Here is a 25404-nt window from a genome sequence, read left to right on the forward strand (position 1 = left end):
CGTGGGAGAAAGAAGAGCATTTCCCCTAGATCCAGCAGTACTTAGTCAATTAACACTATTTTCTATCTACCAGATGGTTTTTACACACACTCTTGTACAAACCCCTGAAAGTGCACAGTGACCTGCCTTGTATTTACTTTTTTCCTTCCTGTTTTCAAGCACTTTCTGCAGAGAGTATCAACCAGAATATAGCTGAGCTAGAACTACAGCAAGCACCTGGTGAAATGCTATATACTGTTTTATAATAACAACATTATTATATTGGAACAATATTATTTTGGATCATCAAATAAATATCACCGCAAACACTATAAGCTTTAATAACAATGAGTCTAAGATTTACCCATATTGGACTCATGTGGCTGGGAATTTTCTAACAAGAGCTTCAAGTGAAATAAGTAGTTTCTGTAAAAATAAACTTTTCATTCAAGAAATTCCCATTTATTTCTTTTGGGATAACCAGAACAAAACTATTCCATTTCAAAGCAGAAATACTTATTTGAGTTCACCTGACTTATTGCAGTGCCTCAAGACATTTCTGTTTTCAACTACTACACCACTGACAGATTACACATGCAATCATAATATATTAGTCTGGAAAATATATTAATTAGTATACTAATAATAAACACAATACTAAAATAACACTTTCTTTCTACCAGGGATACTTTTGTTCAAAAGTATGCTCACAGATCATGTTTAATTGTGACAGCCTTACAGGGGAGGAAGGTACACCACAAATGAATAGTGCATTTTAAACTCCAGTAATTCCTCCTGAGAGAACCTCAGTGGGAATTTTTTGCCTAACACCTATAGACTCCCAGCCTGTAGCAGCAAATTTGCACCAGTCACTAAAATCAGTTGATGAGGAGACACATCCCAAAAACAACACTATGGATCTTCACATTCCAAATCACCACAGATCCAAAAATAATGTTTTTTCCACCAAAAGGAGCATGACCAGCAGGTCAAAGGAGGTGATCCTGCCCCTCTGCTCTCGTGAGACCTTGCTTGGAGTATTGTGTGCAGTGCTGGTGTCCTCAACACAAAAACGACATGGAACTGTTGGAACAATTCTGGAGGAGGGCCACAAGAATGATCAGGGAACTGGAGCACCTCCTGGTATGAAGACAGGCTGAGAAAGTTGGGGCTGTTCAGCCTGGAGAAGAGAAGGCTGCATGGAGACCTCATAGCAGCCTTCCAATACCTGAAGGGGGGCTATAGGGATGCTAGGGAGGGACTCTTCATTAGGGACTGTAGGGACAGGGCAAGGGGTAACGGGTTAAAACTTACACAGGGGAAGTTTAGATTGAATATAATGAGGAGATTCTTTCCTGTTAGGGTGGTGAGGCACTGGAATGGGTTGCCCAGGGAAGTTGTGAATGCTCCATCCCTGGCAGTGTTCAAGGCCAGGTTAGACAGAGCCTTGTGTGGCATTGTTTAGTGTGAGGTGTCCCTGCCCATGGCGGGGGGGTGGTGGTTGGAACTGGACGACCTGAAGGTCCTTTCCAACCCTAACTGTTCTATGATTCTATGCTCACTTAAAAGTGGAGTAAAGGACACTTTGCAAACTTTCGCTGATTCATTTTCTGCTGTTGCTGTTGCTATTATATTTATGGATTTACCATGGCTTCTAAAGCAGTAGCTGCAACTCTTTTTTTCTTTATGAAAGGACATTTGGATCAGGCACATACCTGGAATCAGTATTCTTGCAGCAGAACTCCAGCTTCTGTTCCATATGCTGTTGCATCTTGTATACTGACTGATTTCCAATAACACTGGATTTTGCAGGGTTTACTACAGTGCTATTAGAGGGCTCATCAATATGTTACTCCACTTAGCAGAAACCTACTCAGCATTATGAAATAGAAGTTTACAGCTTTTTTTCTCCCAAGAAGCCTCGTTATTGCAGTTCTGCGTACTGTCCCTCCTGTCTGCCTTTGAATCCCCGTAGTTACAGAGAAAGCAGACTTCAATTCTTTTTCTGCAATGATCTTAAAGAAGTCTTTGCTCCAAAGCTTCCTATGGAGCCCTAAGATATGGAGGCATTTTACCGTCAATAATTTGTTACTGCTTAAGGGCATATTTTTCCTGCATAGCATTCTTCAGCATTCTCTTCTTGATGCCTCTGGATGACCTGGATTACATGGCCAGTTCTGAGTAGCCTCTGATAAATTATCAGTGTCTAGGGAGAGAATAAAATGCTGGTGTGAGGTTTGTAAACAGAGACTCAAAACACATCAGTTTTATCATTTTCTTCTAATTTTTGTCTCACCTTATAGGGAAGTTTCACTACATCTCCCAAACTCCAGACTCTTCCAAATATCTTTTAATTTGGCAAAGGACTAGAGTATTGCTTGCTTTTTATCTTCCTCCTTCTCCAGCCTTTCTGGTTTGCAGCATAACTTCTTTTCCATAAGGAGTTTCAAGGAGAACACTTCAAGGTTTTAATATCAAGACCGCTTTTCAAGATGCAGTAGTTTTACAGTGTACAGTGTTCTGCAGGCAGGTAGTGTACTCGTGCTCTTCCTCGTATCATCTCCTTCAGATATTCCTTACTGAGTAAAGTTACTGCTTATGTTTTTCTCTGCCATGTGTGTAAAAAGCTTTTTGGGACTTAAGGATTGTAACTATAAGACTTTATGCTGTTTTCTACACAACATGCATTATTCCACTGCATACCTACAGATATTTACATATCTGACACCCATCAGTCTGTTCTACACAGGATCTGAAACAGTTTTCTCTATGAAGGGTTCATCAACTAATTTTCTTGTCTTGATCTCACACTCTGTTGCACAAAAATTACAAGTAATTACTCGTGGGCGTACTGAGGAGTTCAAACTGATCACTATTGCACCTACATCTTGTCTCTCCTCCTTGAAGACAAATGTTTCATTTACCCACCTTTTGCTTTCATCTCCCCCCCTCCCACCGCGGAAAGAAAGGCACAATACTAAAGGCATTTTGCAAAGGTATCTTCCACCTCCACCAGGGATTTTGCTGAGCAGTGAACCATAAGCTACATTTACCTCCTCAGCCATATAGTGCAGCGAAAATGTAGCTTGTCATTTGGTCACCAGTTTCAAACTACTGCCAAAAGATTTCTGAACCAGCCTGTCCATTGCTACATCACTGTCAAGCTGAGCTCCCTCCAACCCCTCCAAGCACACAGTGTTGTGACCGTACACAAGGAGAATGCTGTACTCCATTTGGTTTTTCAATCAGTTTCTCCCAACTTTTACATATTTTTCTTATTAACAGATTTATTTGCATTTGCCTTCCCCAACTGTTTTATGCCTCCTGCCTACTTCATGCTTTATGACTTCCTCCACTTTTTACTGCAGACTACTTTGCCCTCTCAACAGACTGCATGAGTGGAGCTTCTATCAAAACATAACCACTGCTTTTTGCTAGTTTCTCTTAGTAAAAGATGAACAATATACATCCCATACCTTGACTCCTCTTACAACAAAACCTCTTAGTAAGATGTGGGAATATCATTAGAATTCCACCTTGGGCTAAACAGATAGAGAACCTCCCTATCCAAAGCCAAAAACCTAGCTGTTGAAAATGTGCATGCACACACACACTCTATCTTAACATCTGTGGAGACCAATCAAAATTACCAAAGTAGCAATGAACTTCAGATAACTCTAATAAGACTCACAACAACATGTTGCCCTCCAGGAACCAAAGGAAGGATGCCACCTATCCTCAAGCCTTCACAATTATGTCACCTCCCCCAGTGAAGGACAAGGGTCCTGCCAACAGCAGCTACGTGTTTTTTGCTCTTAGCATCACCGGGGAAGCTGACGGTATCTGATGTGTCTCACCAGGACCCCACTCAATCACGTTTTGTGCTCCATTTTGTGGCTGCATTTTTTCCAGTGCCTTGATCTTTGACTTGCTATTCCATTTCTGGGTTATTATGATTATAGCTACTACAGGAAGAGTAACCTGGTTCACTGAAACCTAGAGGTCTTTCAGTTGCCCACTCCACTGTCCTCCAAGGCACATTCAAAAAGCTGATGTTTACATTTTATTTGTCAAGGCATGGGATGGTTTTGTGAAGATTTTCAGAATTATTATTGTTGCTTTAACTCTGCATCTGCTGAGGAAAAGAAAGTCCAGCAACAGAAGGGTTTTCACCTCAATAGGATGGGTGGAAGGATTATGTAAACAACTTGTCTGTCTGGAAAGAGGGGCCTTGACAGGTCCCATGTTGTCAAAACGACAATTGTGACTTCTTGCATTTCAAAAGTCACGCTCAGATGGTTTCATCTGAAACCCTCTGGGTAATAGTAGCCTTTTGAGGTTATGATATCTCTGGATGGAATTCAATAAAAGAAATTCACTTTCAATTGAAGCACTGGAACACCGCCAGACAGCCCCAACAATGTGATACGTTTGCAAAGAAAATTGGACTTGTCCCCCCCCTCCTTCTTTCTCCTCCCCTTTCTATTTCTTTCTCCATCTTTATTTGTGCTTTTAACCTTGTTTGTAGGTTGTGGGGTTTTTTTATATATATTTCCTCTCCCAGTAAGCTTGGGAAGCTGAAGCTTAAATAAAAAAAACCCAAGCAAACCAGCACACAAACACACACACTTGGGACTGAAACAGTAATAGCCACAATAGAGAGACACAGATGCTCACAGTAGCAACAAGAAGTCATTCTCAGTAGCTGACCTTTGCCATATATGTGAAAGGAAACAGAATAGAACCTCTCCTCTAGGTGAAGGAGGGGTATTATTACAAGCACCAGCTTCCTAGTCCCTGTTAATAAGGCTTGTTGATGTACTTATTTATTTAGTTTAAGGCCAAGGGAAGGGAAAAAAGCTCACAAAACCTGCCTGACTGCCAGAGGCAAAAGTGTTGGCTTTTTGCTTGGGTTGTCATTCATTCTGCCTTGGTATTTTTTTCTCACCCCTCTCCCCAACCCTCTTTCCCTTTTCCCTCAGTTTGGCAACAGCTACAATTGTCTTTCATCTCTTAGTTTTGATCCTCTAAGGAGATTAATGCATGTGCATAGTTAGAAGGCATAAAATGGAGAAGATGCACCAGTCTTGTGAAAGAATAAATTTTCTCCAGTATTTTCTTATGTCAGTGATCTCCCTTTTATGTTATTGCTACTACGTGCGATTTCCTTTTGATTTCCTATCAGATCAAATGGGCAAAGGCACTGCACTATATAAAAACACCTTGGAAAGAACTGTAGATCTGTTTGGCAGACTTTGCACTGAAGTTCCTTATGTTCTGCATTTGCTTCACCTTCAGCTGTAAAGCCGTTGTAGAACTGAGACAAAGAAGGGATTTACTCTTCTTCCAGTAGGCTAAGAATTCAAAACCAGTAAAGTAACAGCAATGTTAGAGTTAAAAATAAAAAAATCTGACCTGGTTCCTCTCCTCTCCCTACAGCATTATTTGTCCTTTTATCCCTCCAAAGCTTACAAGCCACATAGGTTCAGGTCTGGTGAAGTGTCAGCTGAGAAAACAAGCATGGAAGGAGGGGGGGAAAGGGTCATTTGTTCTGTATGTGGTGCTCTCTTTTTCTGATCAGCCACATTAAAATGGTAGGGGATGCACAGCCACTATCGCTGACAACAGACATCAAACCAAATTCCTCCCTCACAGGGATCCTTGGGATCCACTTGCACTTTCAAGAGAGTTGCCTGATTGCTGGCAACAAAGCCAAAGCTAGAATGCAAGCTTCTAACCAACAAGTTTAAATCCCACCCTCATTTCAGATTACTACATTTTTAACTGTTTTCCATGAACTGTTCTGTACATACTATTAAACAGCAGTGACAGGACTCACTCCATGAGATCAGTTGCAGGCAGAGTTCCTTGCAAAGACTCTTGTTTACAGAAATTTTGTGTCAGCAATAGCATTAAATATACCTGACCCCAGTTACCCAGAAAAACCTACTGAGGTACTGCAGAAGCAAGCAAATGGCAGCTCTGAATAAATTTGCATGCACAAATGTTAAAGAGGGATTACAAGTCTCTAACACAGAAGATTTTCCCCTACAATCCTCAGAAGCACGAGGAAATTTAACAACTGCTCCAAGCTCACCAAACAGCTCTGTATGAGTGAGGAACAGAAAGCAGGTCTTCTCACTTCCCCTCTCACACCTAGTTCTGAAAAACATATCACCTCCATAGAGTGTAGGCCCGGTATAACTGATCTTCCCAGGAGCTAAGGTATTAAACAGGTACTAAAATATTTAGGTGCATTTACTGCACCTCATGATGTTGGATTAAAAAAGAAAATTCCTTCTAGCTAGCAGTCTTTATGCTCCCATTGTCTCAATACATAAATAAAATACGTGTATGTGCATCTGAGTGCACTGGAAGTTCATGAAAGTATATTCTGCTACTCATACATTTGCCCTGACTTAATTCTCCTGTGTGCTAGGCTTGGATATAAAGTCTGCTTGGGCTGGATTCTCTTGTTGTCATTGTATTTTTGAAGACACAGATTCTCTCCTCAAACGATTTAGAAAAAATACTCATTTGTTTGTCCTTTATAGGCAAATTGCCGCTCTCTAGAACATTTTTTCCCCTTTTTGCTCTTTGCAGGAAAGATCATTTGCTCACATATAAAAATATATTTTAACTACCTGTATAATGCATAGGAGTGTTCAAAGAACAGTACTAGAAAATAATAAAAAGGGATAAAATAGCAAGTTTAAATCACTACAGGGCTACTTTCCTGGCCTATTTAGTATCTGAAAGATTTCAGCTTTGTTATGGAATAATAAGTCAAAGCTCTCTAGGCACAGTAGTTCATGAATCTCTCATCAACATTGTCCCTGTTATTCACCCCCCATATTTGAAATGCTTTTAAAGAAAAAAAATATTTAAACAAATAAGGCAACAGATTTGTGCTTCTGAAACAATTCAGACATCTGCAGTCTAAAAATCTGTTTTCATGTAGCAATAATAGAAAAACTTTCATTGCAGAGTACAATAGAAGGTCTAATCTGCAAAAAAAAATTACACTTTATTCTTGAAAAAGAACCTTTGTCTGCAGAAACAACAAGAATTTTCTATTGCTTCCTGCAGTGCCACACACAAGTTCTCATCAAGCTGGTGGATGGCCTTCCTGACTTTAACAGGATTACCCATGTTCACACATGTAGGGGCATGCTGCAATTGCAGGTGTGGTGATCAGCCACATCTGTGCTAGCACAAACCTGGCCAGGTCAGATACTGCTGGGGGCAAAGAACAGCAATACGTTTTTTAAACTATTGAGCAAAACCTAGAATCCCAGCCTGGCTTTCACAGATAAGGAGACCAGCTTCATTGCTAGCAAAATCTACTGCTGGTGCATTTATACACACTGGTATTTTTTGGGTGGAGGCACAGGAAAAATATTGAAGTTTGGCATCAAACAATAAATTGGTGCAATCCTACTTACCAAGATAAGCATATTCTCTTTCCAGCATCACAGTATGCTAAGAGCTCTAACATGGATACTGCTATGTGAGGATCAAGGTACTTTCCTCTAGTACAATTTAGTTTTTAATCTAAGTACAGCCTATTCCAGTTGTCAACCCAGAGTGGACTATAAATAAAAATAAACACACCTTTACATGAAATAGCATCCGCAGTGCTAACAATTAAATTCACAACACCCTGTTATAAACAAAGACCCTGAAGTCCAGACCAAGAACCTCATTTTCACCTTCTTCCCTCCACACTTCAGGTTGTTAACAGACAAGTTATTCTCACAGCTGGGAAGAATACAAAGCTTTGCTTCAAATGTATGACCTGTACGTTACTCCCATGGCCAAATTCCTGAGGAAAACAGAGTTACGAGTTCTAAGCTTTCAGAAGCACAGGGGGCCACGAGAAAAACATTTTCTTCTAGCAAAGGAAGTCCACACTGACCCAGAATCCTGGACAGCAGTGTGATTTACTTACAGCATACAACACTAGTCCTAAAATCTAAGCATCTGGGAATTCTGCAGTAAACAACTGAATAGGATATTAAGGTGAGAGTTTTAGCTGTGATCATGTCATACCATGAGAAGAATTCGGATCCATTCCCCAAACTTTGTTATTTTCCTTTAGCTAATTTTGTTCTAATAGACTGGATTATCACTTTGTACGCCACTAGATTTTCTCATTCTTTTAAGATGGTCATGCAGCCTAGCACTAAGAAAGTAATTTATTTTTTATGCTAGTTCAGAGAGTGCCCCAGGTGACCAGTACTGGCACCAGAATAACAGGTCTGACTCCCATCAGATTGAGGCGTGGGTGTTCCTGGGACCATTTCCAAACCAGACCTCTTCTCACAGTATGAACATTAGGGCTGACACTGTTCCAGTGTCTAACCTGAAAGAAGCTTTTAAAAGCCTGTAATTATCCTTGTTCAGCCTTGCAAAGTCATTGTGAAAATTAACCAGGATGGACAAAAAGTCTGCTCATACCACATTCATGGTATAGAATAGTGATAATAAAAGACTAGACAAGGAGACCCAAACAAAACCACTGATGTACTATAAGCATACGAGACTTCTGTGAGAATGTTCATTTTCCCCTCAGATTTTGACAAGAGTATGATACGCCTTTAATTTTCACTTCTTCAGCCATGTTAAAGTCAGCACTTGAAAACACTGCTGCCCCAGTGATACCAAACTCAAGGAGTGAAATGCATATCAATTGTCATTCCACCACTATAGAGCTTATCATCTACCAGGCACATAACACAAGACAGCAAATCCTCACAAATAAACATCCAAGAAGCAAAACACAGAAGAGTCAATAAATAATATATTTCAGAAAAAGAATACCCAGAAAACAGACAAAACTTTTGTTTTGTTCTAAAAAGGACAATCTGAAAAAAATTACTGCAAAACAAGATCTATCCTACTTGTTGTGCTAACAGTACTTTGAAGGACTTTCCTTCCTCTACTGGTGGTTTTCCTCACTCCCTTTTATATTAATTACTCCTTCCCTCTCATTATATCTCAAGTCTCCAGCATCGTAAGCCAGAAAGGATTGCAACTACACCTGCCACCACTGCCTTGCTGTGCTCTTCAGCCACAAACATGTTCCTTACCCAGCTGTGCCAAGGAAGGAGTCTCTGTGTCCAGACACTCATTTCCCCCCCCTGTGCCTCCACTACCATCCCCTGTTCAGTAAACAGAGTGACTAAGCCACTAAACAGAAACTCTCTGAGGGTACATTGTCATGCCTGAGGCTAAAGGAGCCAGCTAACAGCTCATACAAAACTCACAGAGTCTGGTGAAAGCACTCACTACCACGATCTTCTGCTTCTGGAGAAAGATCTCTCCACAGCCTGGAGTCCTCTGGGGCCAGAAGAACCAAACTGCAAGTTAGAAATTCTCATAGTAAGAAAGAAGTAAAGCAAAGTTCACTGGAAATTGTGCTCCAAAATCCCTTGGCACTTTCTCATTTCTCTCACACATACAGTGATTCATCTTACCACCTATACAAAATTGTCTTCATTTTTAAATTTACTAATCAATCCTCCCACTAAAAGCTAAAATACGATTTCTCATAAAAGTCATTTTTGGTAATAATATTCTCTGCACAGAGAAGTTTTCACTGGTGTTGAAAAAGGCAATCATATGTGTAACAGTAAACAAGCACTATCCACCAGGATGGAATCCCAGTGAACCAGAGAACAAAACCCAACTAGCTAACAGTACCATAACTTCGCAATGACTTCGCATACTACAGCCTATCCACCATTGACCTCGCAGCCCTGAACCTCAGTCTACAAGTGACCTTCAAAATATCAGTCAAAAAACTAAAACTTCACAACACAGTGGTTACTAAATATGTAGACATTCTTATGTCTCTAAATTTCTTATTATGCCTCATACAGCCAAACCTCCTAGTGACAATCTTGCCCTTTCCCCAACAAGTCTAATGACCTCAGCCATTTCTCCTGCTTCACACCTGTCACTACATCAACCATCTTCCTATGCCTCACTAAGTGATTAAAAAAACGGTAAACAGAAATTCACTCAGAACTGTGCAAGCACTTGCAAGGACTAGTTATTAATCCCATTCTGGGGATGGTCACGTACTCTGCTTCTTAGCAGCTATCCATAAGGTAAAGAGTTCAAAGCTAGAGGACATGAGTGGGTTGTTTCTACTTCCACTAGCAAGCATCTACCTTAAGCAGCAGCTCTTCATACTTTCAGCTCTAGGTGTCTCTGGCTTAAATACTTCTGCTAGAAATAGGTCTGGGAGAACTAAAAACTAAAAATAGGTTACCTTGTTAACAGTGCAACTTCCACATTCTCTCTTCCATGCACCAGCTAAGTAAGTCAAGCTGAATTTATTTCTGTCTCCAAAACCACTTGTTACTTCACTATCTACCTTCTGTGCTGTTCCCAGGCTGAAAGTCAAAACCACAGCACTGCACCAGCTACTAAGAACAAGAAAAATGAGTGTTTCTGCTGAACCCAGGACAAGCATTTAGCATGGAGCCCCCCACATAACTTGTACACACACAACAGCCTTCCCTTGCCTTGTTAACTGAGGGAATGTTAGGCAACCATAAAGGAAATAAGCAGAGAAAGCTGCTTTCCAACACTGCTGAGTTTTGTTCTGTTTTCCTTTACTTCCTCCACCTCCCTCCCACCCCAAAAATCTGAACCACAGGTATGTTGCATCTGGAAGAGCAACTGTGGTCTGTAGTTCATACGGATGACTTCAGACCAGGCCTCATGAAGGAGTATGAGGGGGAAGAAGGAAAGTTAAAGGAAAAAAAAACCAAAAACTAAAAATCGGAGACTAGAAATGTAAGCTGTAGATGAAAGGTTATCCTTCACTATTTGTTATCATGTTCCTTCAAGAGACCCTGGCTTTCAGCTTTAGTTTTTGGCCGGAAAACTCCCCAGGCTTAATTTAGTGAACTCATAAAACAGGACCCTAGGGATGATACAATACTCTGTGCAACCTCTAAAGAGCATGAATGACTAACACCAAATGACAAATGAAAGGAAATTCCACCTAAACTGTGTACTTGTGACCAAATATTCCAGCTTTGAGGTTAAATAACAGCCCAAGTGAACCTGAGCTCTGGGCAAACGTTGCGACAAAGACATCCTTTTCTTTCTGATTTTACTTCACTTGTTTTTAATCAGATTCCTTTATAACAGAAGTTGGGTCAAGAAAGGGATCTGTATTTAATTTCACTGAGGTAGCTCACTGGTTTCAATTCAGAAACAAACTGAAAACTATTCCTCAGATCCAAACTCATTTATTGTTTACTTTGCAATCAACTCACTCTGAATGAGAGTCCTGAAACTCTCCAACATACTATTGTAATATCTCTGCTTAAAAAAAAAAGTCCCCTAAATAACCTTTAAAAGCATACTTTTTTTTACAAGCAAACTCAGCCATAAATGTTGTATTTGAATCAAGAACCAAAAGCAGGATCTCTTGAACTTCTGCCATAAATCATTACAGAGCAGAATGCAGGCACAGCACACACAACATCTCTGGGTTATGCTGGGGGAGCTGTGAGAGGAATGAGGTTCAGAGGGTCCAATAATTAGTGCTCTGATTTTCCAGTTCAAAACACAAGAAGCCAGCAAAAGCTCACCATCCTATGCTCTCTTCCACACTACATTAAAATAGATTTCACCCATACGAATCACTCCTGCCCACAAACCTGAGATTGTCTGCACCTTGTCTGGTTTCCTGCCCCCAACTACAACAGGCCAGTGAAAAAGAGGAAAAATCTGAAGTGGGAGCCAACATAGGTGAGGGTTCATCAAGAGTTATGTAATGCTGGGATGCTGGGGCAAGGAATGGCAAGGAAGGCTGTAAAGTTTTGGCAACGGCACAAAGCCACACAGGGCTGGCCTGGGCCCACTGCTACAGCAATACCAACACTGTCCAAGAGATCTGGGCAACCTGGAATGCATTTACTCTACACGTACATACAGATCCCTACAATACAACCTGACCAGTGGGACAGACGCAAGTATTGACCTGCATATATTCACCCACCAGACACTGAGGTGCACATCTCTTACTTCTCTTGTGGACCTGGGACTCAATGACTTAAACTGTTTTAACAGCCTCAACCATTTAAACTTTGCTCAGCTGGTACCATCACCACCAAATCTACAGTTCTTCAGATTTCCTACCCACAAACAGGTCAAAAGCATAATCCCATTTTAAAATAAGCTTTATTTGGTCTTACTAACATTTCACTGGAAACTTTTCTTTTTGAATGGATGTGTATACACACATTTTTAAGAAGTATATCACTTTGTAAATACACATACATTTAGAGTATATAAATACTGAAGTGGAATATGACCAGGCCTATCTATTGCTTTAGAGCAGAGTATGACTCTACTTGGACTCTCAAAGTTAGCTTAACAGTAATCAGGAGAAAAAAAATCTCTCCACCAGACAGGAACTAGCGAGGAAACATTTCCACAAGCATTCAATGTGCTCCTGATATAAACCAAGAGAAAGACAAAAGTGGCAGATCCTTGTCACAATCATTTTGCAACATTTCAAAATACTTACCATAGTCTAATGACTTGTCTGGCAAAGATTCTGTTTGTTGAAGAACCTCCAGTACCTAAGCTTGTAAGTGGAAAATTACCTACAAACATTCTAGGTCCACTGAGACAATGAGGAACCTAAAATTGCTATACGAGTTAAACCAGTGTCACTATAAGCACAATATTACAGTAGGAAATGGAGAAAAGCACTCGTGTTGACAAGGAAAAGCATACTTCTGGGAAGCCTCTCTGATACACTGTGTGAAGTGTAGAAGGCAAACATTCAAGCTGAGGTATTGGTGCTCTCCACACGTCTTCTCATTGTACAGTGCTATTCCAGAAGGGCAGGAAGATCACACTCCTGTCTGTAGATTAATAAGGGTGAAGAATCAAAGGAAAACCACTTCCTTTGAGAGTACAAAATGAATCTAAGTGCACCGACACTCCCCGTGAGAGGGGAACACAGGGCTTCCTTGTGCTCTGGGAAAAGTCAAACAGAAGCAGCAGCTGTGCCCTACATGGATTTGCTATATCTACTGGCACATGATACTCTGTGGAAACTGATGGGTCCTGCTCCCTCACTGCCAGACCCACAAGGAATGTGGGTTCACTGGGACTCTCCACCTAAGGGCCTGCAGTGCATGCTGCAGTTTCCTGCTTTTCCTGCTGGATTCTTCCAGGATTAGAGCCAGCTCAGAGACCCTCTGCTACAGTACCATGATGTACCTGTGTTAGACCTTAGTGCTGTGATTCTGGGGAAGCTGAAGCAGTCAGAATCACTTTGCAATAGTTTCAAACCACTGGGAAGGATTTTACCATTTTTTGAGCTGCCACCTGTACAGATCAGGTACCTGGCTGCACCTTCAAAAGGAAACTGCACCTTCAACAGGAAAGGAAGAGCAATATTTTCTGGAGAATGGCTCCTGTTTAGGTACGTTAGCAAAAGAGCAAAACCTCCACAATCTTCAGCATCAAACTATTCTAGCCGATAATGGCTTTTTGAGCAAAGGAGTCTTTGGCCTTTGCCTGCCTGAAAAATAATGCTGCAAAATGACACACAGCAAACATACAGAGCCAACAATTCCATGGGAACTGCTGGCTATCAAACTCTGATAAAAATCCAGCTGCCTGTATCCTGTACGGCACCACCAGTATCTTTTTCAATCCTGACCTCATTTCGGTAGAGAATGTGAAAGGTGTGAAGGATGCCCTTCCTTCCAGGCCCTTCCCTACATGCTTGGCCAAATCATAAGCAGACTTATTTAAAAGGAGCTAATGGAAGCTATGCATCAACCACAGCTCACACAGGCCAACAGCCAAATGACTCTGTTTACTGTTACCTCTATGCCCAGAGAAGTTTCTTTTGTTCTTAAAATAGCATCAGTCACTGTAGAATGGAGACACAAAGAAATTGAAGACTATATATATACACATATATATTTTCACAGATCCTGGGTCTTGTACATAATATTCATTTTAATTATAGTTTTAATTGATTTGCATACTACAGTACTGCAGCTTCTGCAGATCAATGAATATATCAATAGTAGGTGTTAAATAAGAATATTAAAAGGCTCCTCTAATCCATAGTTTACTTCATAGCAAACAATCTCTTCCTCTTAGATCATTACTATTGCAAATTTGGAACCTTATCTGAAAGGGTTTCCCTAATGCATTTCCTAGAGACTAAATTATTCATACAAATATGATTTACAGTATGACTTTTTTAATTTGAGTTCAGTAGCACTGTGGGAATGTGCTATTTTCTTAACTGAGTGAGAATGAAAACTTGAGGGGAACATAGCAAGCTCTGAGTTGGAACGTATTTATTTTGATTTTGTTATTTGTATCCCACATCAAAGTCCAGCCCAGGTCAAGATCTTATGGGCCAGGAACTCTGCAACACCATTATAAGGAAAATGTCCCTGGCATAAAACAGCTTGCAAAATAAACACACGATGGAAAAAGGGGAGGCAAGACCCTGAGTATCACTATCCCACCTTCAAAAGCAGGGATGGAAATGCAGACTGCTGGAAGTCGTAATGAGTTAAGCCACTGGACTCTATTAAACTCTATCATAAGATAACCATTGCTTACAAGGGGAATATTTCTGTTACTAAAGGTCTCATTAATCTAGTGGAAAAAGCATGACAAAATCTAATGGCCATGAGCCAAAGCTAGGCAAATTCTGAGACATGAAGGGTGACCATTTCTAAAAAGGGAAATTAGGCCATTAGAGTTGCGACATTGGTACATAGGGACACAGTGCCTTCTCCAGCTCCTGAAGGCACTGAAATAGAGCTGACTGTCTGCCTAAAAAGGCAGAGATGCTGCATCCCAGAAGTCACAGGCCTCATGCAAGAATCACTGCTCATATTGCACAGTCTGTGGTCATACTCAATGTCAAACTTTTCTGGCTTTAAACCAAGTCAAGATGAGGCTCTCAAATTCCAACCTTTCATCTCAACTACTTCCTCTCAGAGAACACGTAACCACTGAAAAGACGCCAAAAGCTAGACAAGAGAAAGGTGCCATCAACAGCTGCTGGTGTTAAACCATGCAAAGGAAAAAGCAGCAGGGAGTGGAAAAGAACGTAGGGGTCTGTCAAAAATATCATGCCAACAGAACTTGATGTTTCTAACATTGACAGCAGCTGAAAAAACACATATACACCACATTCCCTTCCTATCAGCTGAGGAAGGAAGAATTCCCTACACCATTCCCTGAAATTACACTGTGAAGGAGAGGGTCAACAATACTATCATCTTTGACAACCACCACAGTGTTGGGAATGCATCGCTGAGGTACAAACCAGGAATCAGCACGTACTATACACGCATGTGGAAAACGATTTACGCCTGCCTTTCATAGGGAATGGAAAGAGCTGAGCAGGTGTCCTGAGAAAGCTGTCTTGCTCAGACACTTTAATAAGCAGAACAAACTCTAGGTCTAGAGGAAAAATCCTGGTTTCAAGAAAATCAATAGGGAAGCTGTCATAGCTGCAGTTTCCCCTCCAAATTGTACTCCCAGCTGAAACACTAGCTTGCTGTATGACCTTGTACGGCCCTTCACTTCCCCATGACTCTCCCTCAGACTTTGCATGCGTTAGGGAAGCATCATGTGACTCTTTCTCTACATATGTGCAGGGCTTAGCATTTCAGTGCCAGAGGTCCTTGGCATTTCCATGGTACAAATGCTATTACTAACAACATTCACAGACCAATCCTACTCCAGCAATTGCCATGTAGCTGGCTCACCTCATTGGGCTACCCGACCCCTGCTTTTGGGAACAAAAGTCACAGCACTGCTGTACCAGGAAGGATTGCTCACATGCTGGTGACAGGTGTTGATCTCTTCTTTGTACCAAAAATGGAATAACATTACACCCCATACGCTGTTCCATGACGCCACTGAAATCACAGGCATTGCATTCACAGGGTTTGGCCACAAAACGGACCCATTTCCCATCCCTATATATGGCCCTTTTTTGAAGTAGATGAATGGACACTAAGAGGAGGAGGGAAAAAATATTAGTGTAATAAGCAAGAAAACTATGCTGAAGATCAATTTAAAATACAACTGCATAATCTATTATGGGACAAGACAGAGTTTAATTACTTCCACTTCAATAATCAGACCAGCTTGAAGAACATTAAAAAGCACAAGTTTGGGGGCTTGGGAGGGGAGTGGGGAGGGAGTTGCTGGTTTGGGGGTTTATTTGGTTGGTTTCTTTAACTAATTGTCTTACAACTGACCTATGGGCAGAAAGAAATTACCTGCAAATAGTTTCATGATCTGTCATTCATGTAGCCCACAAGAAAAAAAAGGATATATGGTTCCTTTTATTACAAGGGTTTGGACAGAGCTAGTCTTAAAATATTGAGAGGTAACTTTCCGCTCCAGTGCCTTGCAGCTTAGTTCTAAATAATGGCGATCAAACAGGAACAGGGGGAGAAGAAACAACTTTTAATTAGCTGTACAGTGAGGGTCTTTGTCCCACTGAAAGATTTGATTATATTGCTGATAACCTTCACAGGCCTTGATATTGCACTACACTACACCATTCTTCTGAGCTGAAGAAATTTTCCACACACCCCAAACAGACTTAGCAGGAGTGAAAGAATAATGTCAGAACTCCCTTCCAGATATGTTGGTGGGATTCTTCTGTTTGAGTTTACTCCGCTGGGATGGAGCCAAGAGAGTTCATTGGTGGAGCTGCAGTAGTGACATCAGCACGCATCTCTGCCAACTCCTTGTTTACAGGGCTTGTTTGTAAACCTGTTTATGGGGGGTTCATGGGGTACATGATGTACCTTATGTTAGCTCCCGAGAATAGGATCTGGTAGGTACAGACCAATGTATTTTGCATAAACTCAGATAGGAAGTACCAGCTCTGATATTCCCTGACATGCTGTGACCTTCAAGTGTCACCCACTATGATTACGTACCCCAAACTTTCATGCAATTAGGCAAATCATGGAGAAAAATGCCTCAGAAATTGAGCAAGCTGTTTTCTCCACAACTTCAACCCCTTCACTGCATTGTTGTGCACTTCAGATAAACACATCTAGCATTGTGCTTCGCTCCCCTTTGCTAGTGGCCCTCATATGGCAGTAGGCAAGGAGAAAATCAGAACCTCTGTTCTATAGCAATGTTGGGAAAAAAGGTTTTGGATCCAGCAGAAGGTTTTTTTGTATGAAGACAAATAAACCCACAGATAAGCATATGCAACTTAGATCATTCATTTCCAGTTATTGCACCAGCCAAGATCTGTGTTGTACTTAGATAAGTGCTGTACTCAGATAAGTAGCTCTAATTTAGTAGGGCTCAGACAGCAGTCATTAACAGCAGGATTCCTTCTCCCTTTCCAAAACAGGGAAACCAGAAACCCCTTCACAAACTGTCTCCCTACAGGATACAGGAGATCTGATCTTCATAGCCCATGCACAGCTTATACTACAAGTGTAACTTCACTAAGGGATTAGCTCTAGCTCACAGCAACACAGCTGAGAGCAGGATCAAGCACTGTCATCTCCTCCTTTTGCTACTTACTGGGTTAGATGGAGTCCTCAATGTGCTGGCAAGGAGGCCAACTCCAGCCATTATGTCTTATCTGCTGTAAAACTGACAGATGGCAGACTGCAAAATTTAGTATCTTTGGTGATGAGCAGAGAATAAGCTCACATACAGTAAGTACAAAAAATAAATTGGTAAGAATACAAAGCCTGAAGCAGATGCGCATTTATACCTGTGGCTTGGTCTTGCAACATACTGAGCAAGGAAGAAATCAACAGCCAGTAACATCCCTGGACAAAGCACAAATTGCCTGCATGGATAGGTGCATATTCCTGAGGGGGGCTCAGGGAATAAGGTTTTCTGTTCTGTTCTCTGTATGTCCAGATATGGGCATACAAACCAAGGAAGAAAAAAAATCACCTCTTTGACTTCTTATTTCAGATTCTGTCATGAGTTCTGGCTGTGTTTGCCCTCCTGGAAACAGATCTCTTATCATTGTCCTTCCTCATACACCCTTCACAAGGCTAGATCACTGCTGGTTCACATGTCTTGGCAGGACAGCTGGGCAGGAGTTCCCTCTCGTTGTCTGGGCCCACCCATGCCTGCAGGTTTTCCACCCAAATAATCTCCGAACACCTTTCTGCTGGAATTCAGTGGGGCACAAGCTCTCCAAAGGAAGGGTTCAGGGATGCTGAACCAGCTGGGGTAGCACATGTCCCTCTCTTGTAAGGCAGGCAGGACGGTTCTTTTGAGGACAAAATTGTGCTCCCCTCAGGCAGACTTCCTCTCTTTCTCAGGGAATGCAATGCCACAGTACCTCTAATGGATACCTGCTAGGCATACACATACTTCTGACTAAACCCTGCTATTGTAGATAGTACAGGGTGGTCTAACCTCAACAGCTGTACGGAATGAATTTGGATTTACATTTCCCCCTCCTGACTTCCACACCATGGGTTGCATCCTGCCTCTCCCTCCTCCAACACAGCAGCATCTGCCAAGTGTAGACTCAAGACCATCCACACAATGCCAGCAACAAGGCAATGCCACAGACTGCTATCTGATGGAGCCCACAATGTTGGGTAAAAACCCCTAGACATTTGCCCCTCAGCACCACCTCCTCCCAAAAATACACACACCTCCTGTCAACAGCAGCAGCATAGGACATGCTTAGCTGCTGGAGTGACCAACTGTAGCTCAAAACAGCTGTTCCCATCTCCTCCAGGGAAGGGACCAGCAGGCCGGATGTATCAGCACAGAAGCCTGTAGCTGACCTGCAGGCCACCACTCGAACTACGCGTAACACTTCCAGAAGGCGGTGGCATCTCCAGTGGCACTGAGGCAATGAAACACTGCCCCTTTGACAGGGGACTTGTAATGATGTACTCACATCTGTAACACACATATAACATCCAGTCACCCTTTATAAATAAAGCTTTTATTACACAGTCCTGCTTGAGAAGTTATTCTGAAGCATGATCCTTTTCTCTAAGAGGTTTTGAAGTCTTGCATTTTCACACAGTGAAGAAGAATTTTCTCTCTCCCCTTCTTCCTGCCACTGCCTTTCCATTCAGTCTTCTACACAGTTCTGTTTGTATTAATTATTCCCTCAATCTCCCTCTCTTCCTGAAGAATTAAAAAGGTGTTTTGGAGAAAACCATGGGGTTTAGCAGAAGTCAACAGATAAGCACTAGTCTGGGATCATCCAACTCCCTAACCATCAGTCTGAAGTTATTTGCTTAAGATTTATTTTAACTCCTTAGAGCAGACCGACTGATGGTAAGCCCAAACATTCATTTTCATCCTAGTGCTGTGCATATTTATCTTTTTTTTTTTTTTTTACTAATAATTACTGGGATGAAGAGCAAAGCATACAGCTACCAGCACTATTACAGTAAATAATTAACCACTCAGAATTTAATATACATCTCTGCAAATGTTTCTCTCATATGAAGGCCTTTTGCAAATTGGGAAGTATGGTAAATTATACAGCAAAATGAGCTTGGTCAGTGCAAGGCGGGGAAAAGAGAATTCAGTTGAGATGTAAATTCCAATTTCAAACTGAGGAACACTTTCTCTCAGCCTTGTAACATCATATAGCACTTTTTAAATAAATCGAAACACCCTAAAAGACAATTTTGCAACATCATCTGTTGAGTGGAACTTCAGGTACTAACAAAAACTTTATAACATATCTTCAGGGAGTCTGACTTTGCCAGTGAAAGTCATTGCATCCTTTAGTCATTTTCATATATGGCATTTATTCAAATCCCAAGAAAGCTCTTCGCTCCAATACCAGAATGGTTGCTATGACAAGAAATGTTTTGTTGAAAAAATAGGCAGAAGCACAACCTGCTATATTACACTTCAGTTCAAGGTGTGAGTCCTCACTTACAGGAAAAGTTATCAGGAATTTTCAGCAAGGTGATACTCCAAAAATCTTTCCAGCTTTAACCCACTTTCATTCTTGCAGAAGAATTCATCTTCTGGTATATTAAAGTAAGAGAGAGAACTATTTCTTAGCTATACAAATAAGTTTTTAAGATCTCTTCCTCTTCTTTTGCCCCAGTTCCAGTGGTTTTGCCATTGCTGGTGTTGCCAACTGAGCCTTTCTAAGCAGCACTTGGATGACATATTCACCTCCTGCTTATTTGATCTTTCCCGTAACAGAATATACTGCTTAGGCCTTCAAAAGCAGTCTGCTAGAAACTAAAACAACTTTAAAATTGAAACAGCTGTAAAAAGTTACATTAATACAGGAGTAAGGAAATCAGAATGTTGTATTCAAATTAGTTGGCAGGTAGTTCATGATTATGATAAATTCCATACTCTAGTTGACACATTTTCAGATCTTAATGTCCTCTAGAGGAATAAACTGTGTTGTAATGACTGGAATAATGGCTTTTAAGGTGAACATTTGGCTTATTACAGTTTCAAGCCCTGGCACTCAATGTACATAGGTGTTAGGCTACGCACTCTACAAAAAGGAAAAAATTATTACTGTATAATGAAAAAAGAAGAGGTTTACAGAAAAGGGGTTGTGAAGAGGATCTGAATCATGGAGAGAACAACCTCCTTCATCAGTGAGAAACAATAGTTAATCAAGTACTGTACATAACATCACAGACAAGCAATCGCAGGCATTCCAAGAGCCACAATGTTCTGGATAATTGCAGCAAGTTTCTTGGTGATTGTATGGTTTCAAAAGAAGTAAAACTCCAGTGCCCTGCTTCCTTCTCTCCCACCCTTTCTTCCCAACACTCACGGAGAGCTGGTTTTCTCAGGGGAAGGAATGGAGGCAGGCTGTACAAAAGAAACAACAAGCAAGGGGGAAGTTGTGCTTTAAGATCAGTCCCATGGCACCCACTAACCAGTGCAAGAAAAGCATTCTTTGAGATGCAACAAGGACAATCTCAAGGACTGCCATTTCTGGACTGTAACAAAGGATCTGGCTCTTTTTTCTGCGAACCGAATGCTCCTTACAGGCAAGCACGGGAACTCCACGCTTTCCTTCTCCCCTAATGTTCCCACATTCTCCACCTACAAACATGCACACAAACACATACTAAAGCCTAAGCCAGCCTAAATATTTACACAACATGAACAAGAACACAGCTCATGCAGAATCAGCATTATTCCCTAAACAACTTTTCTTTGGCTGTAAGTTCCCTTCCAAGTACTTTCTCAATACCCAATAGTTCCCATGCACGACCATGCAGTAGCATTCTCCTCTAACAATCTACTTGTCATCACAAGTGGAATTAACCCTGTTTGCATCCACTGATGATTCCATGGTCAGAGATATATCCCACTATCGTCATATCAATGACTTGTGTTTCAGTGTCAAAGACACCATAACAATTCATGCCTTCCCAAGACAAGCAGACTCATCTGTTGAGCAGCAGTCATGGCCTTATTTGCTGGAGAATTGCACAATCCTACCTTTGCCCCTGTAACATTGCTTTAAATGTGTCCTCTGTCAAGAGCCATTCTGCAATCAGCATTGCTAACCATGTGTTATTAATTAAGTAATTTTACAAAATTAGAAATACAAATCACATTGTTTTCAACCAAAATAACGATCTCCCAATTATTCTGCCAACAGAAATGACTTCTAGCTTTTGGCAGGTCTTTTCCCTTTGGCCATTGTTTTCTTAGTTATTAACAAGGTTACAGTTGGTCCTTTTGATTAAAAAGCTTTTTGGCCAGAATCGCTGCTACGGGAAAACAAAACCTGAAATTCAATATCCTTCTAGAATTCTTTTGAAATTTGATCTTAGCTCCAATGAGGGAGGAAGGTGAGGGGCCACAGGGGACAGATTTTGTAACTTTTTCATTTTCTTTCCAACCTAAGATTCTTAAAGATGAGGCAAATAGGACTGGAAAGCAAAAAAGTATTTTTGTTCAGTTGTCCCCCTGTAATGTACACACCATATTACTTAAGAGCTGACAGTGACCATAAACCTTTAAAACATATGAATTACGCTCACGGAGTGTACAAGCTAGAATAAGGCTACATAGCAAGTTGTATCTCCATGACTCTTTCAAAGCAGAGCATCCACATAGCCCTAGAAAATCCTTTCAGCCACTCTGGAGGAAACAAAATTCAGGACCACAGAATCTGTGGCCTTCTTGAACCAGAAAAGAATCTTTAAAAGGTATATTTATTAGTGAACATACACAAAGAAATATCATTAAAAAAATATTTTTAATGTTACCAAAACAGAATCATAGAACGGTTTGGGTTGGAAGGAACCTTAAAGATCACCTAGTTCCAACCCTCCTGCTATGGGGAGGGACACCTTCCACTAGACCAGGCTGCTCAAACCCTGTCCAACCTGACCTTGAACACTGCCAGGGAGAGGGCACCTGCAACATAACTGATCAACAATTGATTATAAGAACTAGATTTCAACAAAAGACCTGATCCTGCTAAGCATACCTCCAAAATCAATCCTTGTCCTTTAGCCCTTAACACCAAGAATAGTTTCATCTTAGATTACTTAGAAAGTAAAGTGTGTGCAACCAGGTATTGTACTCACACTGACATAAAGCTCAGTGCTTAAACCTTCAGCAAAATTAAACTTCTATGCATTTGCAGTCATATGAGAACCTTCAGAAGTACAGACTGGCTTCATCCCTGTGCAATACTTCAATAAGCAACACCCCAAAAATAAATAAAAAAAAACTGGGAGGAAAGACATGTATTTAGCTTGTTCCTTCAAAAAAAGGTGATTAAACAAGATGGTGAGCTGTTCCTGTCATATTTGTGAGATTCAACATCATACAGAGGGTCATAAATGTGCAGTAGCAGAAACAAGGAAAAGAATAAGGAGCATTTCCAGGTTTCTCTATAAACTGGCTTGTGCCGGATACCTCAGATTGGATATTTAAAAAAGTATTTTAAGTACTTCAAGCTTGGAAGATTTTAAGGCTTGGGCATAATTGCCTAAACAATTCAGAAAATGGTGCACAACCCTGTGCATCAGCGACACAATGAATCGAGCCTACCCTTCTCCATTGTTTTGCTTTCTTGCTCCACCAGAGAGAACAAATACAGACAAGAAATCCAAACAGTAACCATGTGGTTCTTCACCTTCAAGAAACAACACACTAGATTTTTCACAAGACAAACTGAAGGGAGCTGGATTTTCTATTTTTTTCTTTTGCACCAACTAAACATCTGGCCCCTAAAAAGAACATACCACTACTTGCTGTAATTATTGCTCTGGCAAACAGGACATTGCTGTATGCAGGTTATTTCAGCAACTTTCAGATCTCAACCTTCGCAGCATCACGGCAAAAGTCCTAGTACAGCTCCTGTTGGCCATATGGAAACTTTTCCCTTCCCCAGTCATGCAGCTAGAATAAATGCCACCTCTTCTGCTCTGACATGGTGCTTTGCCTGAGAGCAAACCAAGAAATTTCTTACTCAAGAAACCCTTGTTCAGAGCCAGTTCACTCTACTCTTGGGAGGAGGGAAGCAAGGAGAGAGGTAGAGGGAGGAAAAAAAAAAAACCAAAAATAATTAAAAAAAAAAATCAAGCTCTCCAAAATTAACCCTTCAAAAGAGAACAGTGAAAAGCAAATGTTGAATGTTATCATTCTGACTGCAGAGATAGCAAAGCTAAAATTAAGTTGTGAAGTAGTCTTGCTTGACCTTACAAGAAAAGATCATGCATTTCAAGACTTCTCACTATTAGTAAGATTTATGCAATGCTGCACCAGTGACACTCACAGAATGTGCATTATGCTTGGCAAGAGGCCTGCAATCCAGCCACTTACTTCCATCATGTATTATAATGCAGAAACAGAGTCACACCTGCAAAGCCTATGACAAATGACATTTCATTAACTTTGAAGACTGCTGGATCATTTTCCCAGGTTACACGTGAGACAGGCCATAACAGTCCTTTCAACAACCTATCATGAAAAGAAAGTCACTATAATGTCTCAAATATTTCAGGGAGTAAATACTTCTCAATTTGTTAATGATAAAGTTCTGTGTCAATTAGATGTAATGGGATAAAAGCCTATCATTAGAGATCCCAGGCCACACAAATTTAGAATGGTATTTCCCATTGCTCCCTGTGTCATTTCCCCACCTCCCTTTCTCTCTCTTCTATTTATTTAATTTTTTACTATTTCAAGTGACTAGCAGAGTGGCCCAGTACATTTCACACAGTATGCTTTCATGTTAAACAATCTTTCCAGGTATTTTATGCCATTCCCTTGATGATTTCACAGGATAAACAAATCAAACTGGAAAGTTTTACAAACATGAAAATGTCAACAGAACACAGGATATTATAACACCTTAGCTACTTTCTTTCCAAACAGAAGGATTCTTCTCAATCTGGCTTAATCTAGTTCCAACAACCAAAGCCTGTCTAAATCATACATATTACAGATATAGTAGGACATTAGTCTGTGCTGCTGATAGAGGGCTTACAAAACAGCTCCTTCTACAACACGTCAATGTTTTGCTCACTGTGACTTCTGTTGCCCCTAGTAATAGCACTTCTCTCTGCTCTCGTGGAAGGAGAGATGGGGATTACCCAAATGTATAAAGCCAAGTACATTTTTAACATCTTTGCTGCACCAGGGCTCAAGACTGAACAACAAGGCTTCCTTGTGAAACGTAATACAGCTTAGACTGAGGCCTGCAATTGGATCCCACAAGTATGCAAGGTTCTGCAGACAACAGGTCCATGGCAGAATTCAGCTTGAGAGCATTAACTGCACCCCAGTGGCCTCACAGAAATCTAGGGAGCAGGACAGCATTCACCCCACCTCTGTGGTTACTTCTCCAGGCTGTTTCAGGGAACCTGAGGATCATAGGATTAAAGCCCTATAGTATTCCTGCAGAAAGCAAGTGGAGAAACACACACTGTGATAAACCAGCAGGTCCCCCTTCTGCCTGGCCAAAGGCAGAGCCCGCCTAAAGCAAGAGGCAAGAGTCTGGCTCTTTAATGTGCACACACTAGTCCACCAATCTCCGCTCAAGCTTACCCTGAAGAAGGTATCAGGAACATTACAATCCTTCACAGTTAAACTGTCCCCTCTGAACAATATCAGGGTGCACATCAGATCACAGCTTACACACATCACTGTCAGAAAACACGTGCAAATCCTCCCTCTGAATGAGGGCTGCCCTCTATGCCATCTCATTACAAATTCAGATATCAGAGCCTTCCTCTTGCTCTGAGCCTTGCTCATCCATGAAGAAACTCAATCAGGATTAAACTGCACAAACTGAAAAGTTCTAGAGCTGCCAGAGCTCTGTTGGTGTTTGTTGGCCTCTCAAGAAATCATGCTGGTAACATTTATACTGTACTGAAAAACTATTTGCAGCTTGAAAGCAAGAAGCACATA

The 25404-nt window shown here is 41.0% G+C and overlaps 1 protein-coding gene across 1 annotated transcript in view; it reads right to left on the reverse strand.

The window, feature by feature from the left end:
* C1D (C1D nuclear receptor corepressor) overlaps positions 1 to 25404 on the reverse strand; it is a 457287-nt gene that overhangs the window by 411268 nt on the left and 20615 nt on the right. The gene's annotated exons all lie outside the window — the stretch shown is intronic.

The sequence above is a fragment of the Neopsephotus bourkii genome, unplaced genomic scaffold, assembly GCF_033783945.1.
Source record: "Neopsephotus bourkii isolate Nb327-2 ecotype Australia unplaced genomic scaffold, CSIRO-AGI_Nbou_v1 NB_845, whole genome shotgun sequence".
In the NCBI taxonomy this organism is placed as follows: domain Eukaryota; kingdom Metazoa; phylum Chordata; class Aves; order Psittaciformes; family Psittacidae; genus Neopsephotus; species Neopsephotus bourkii.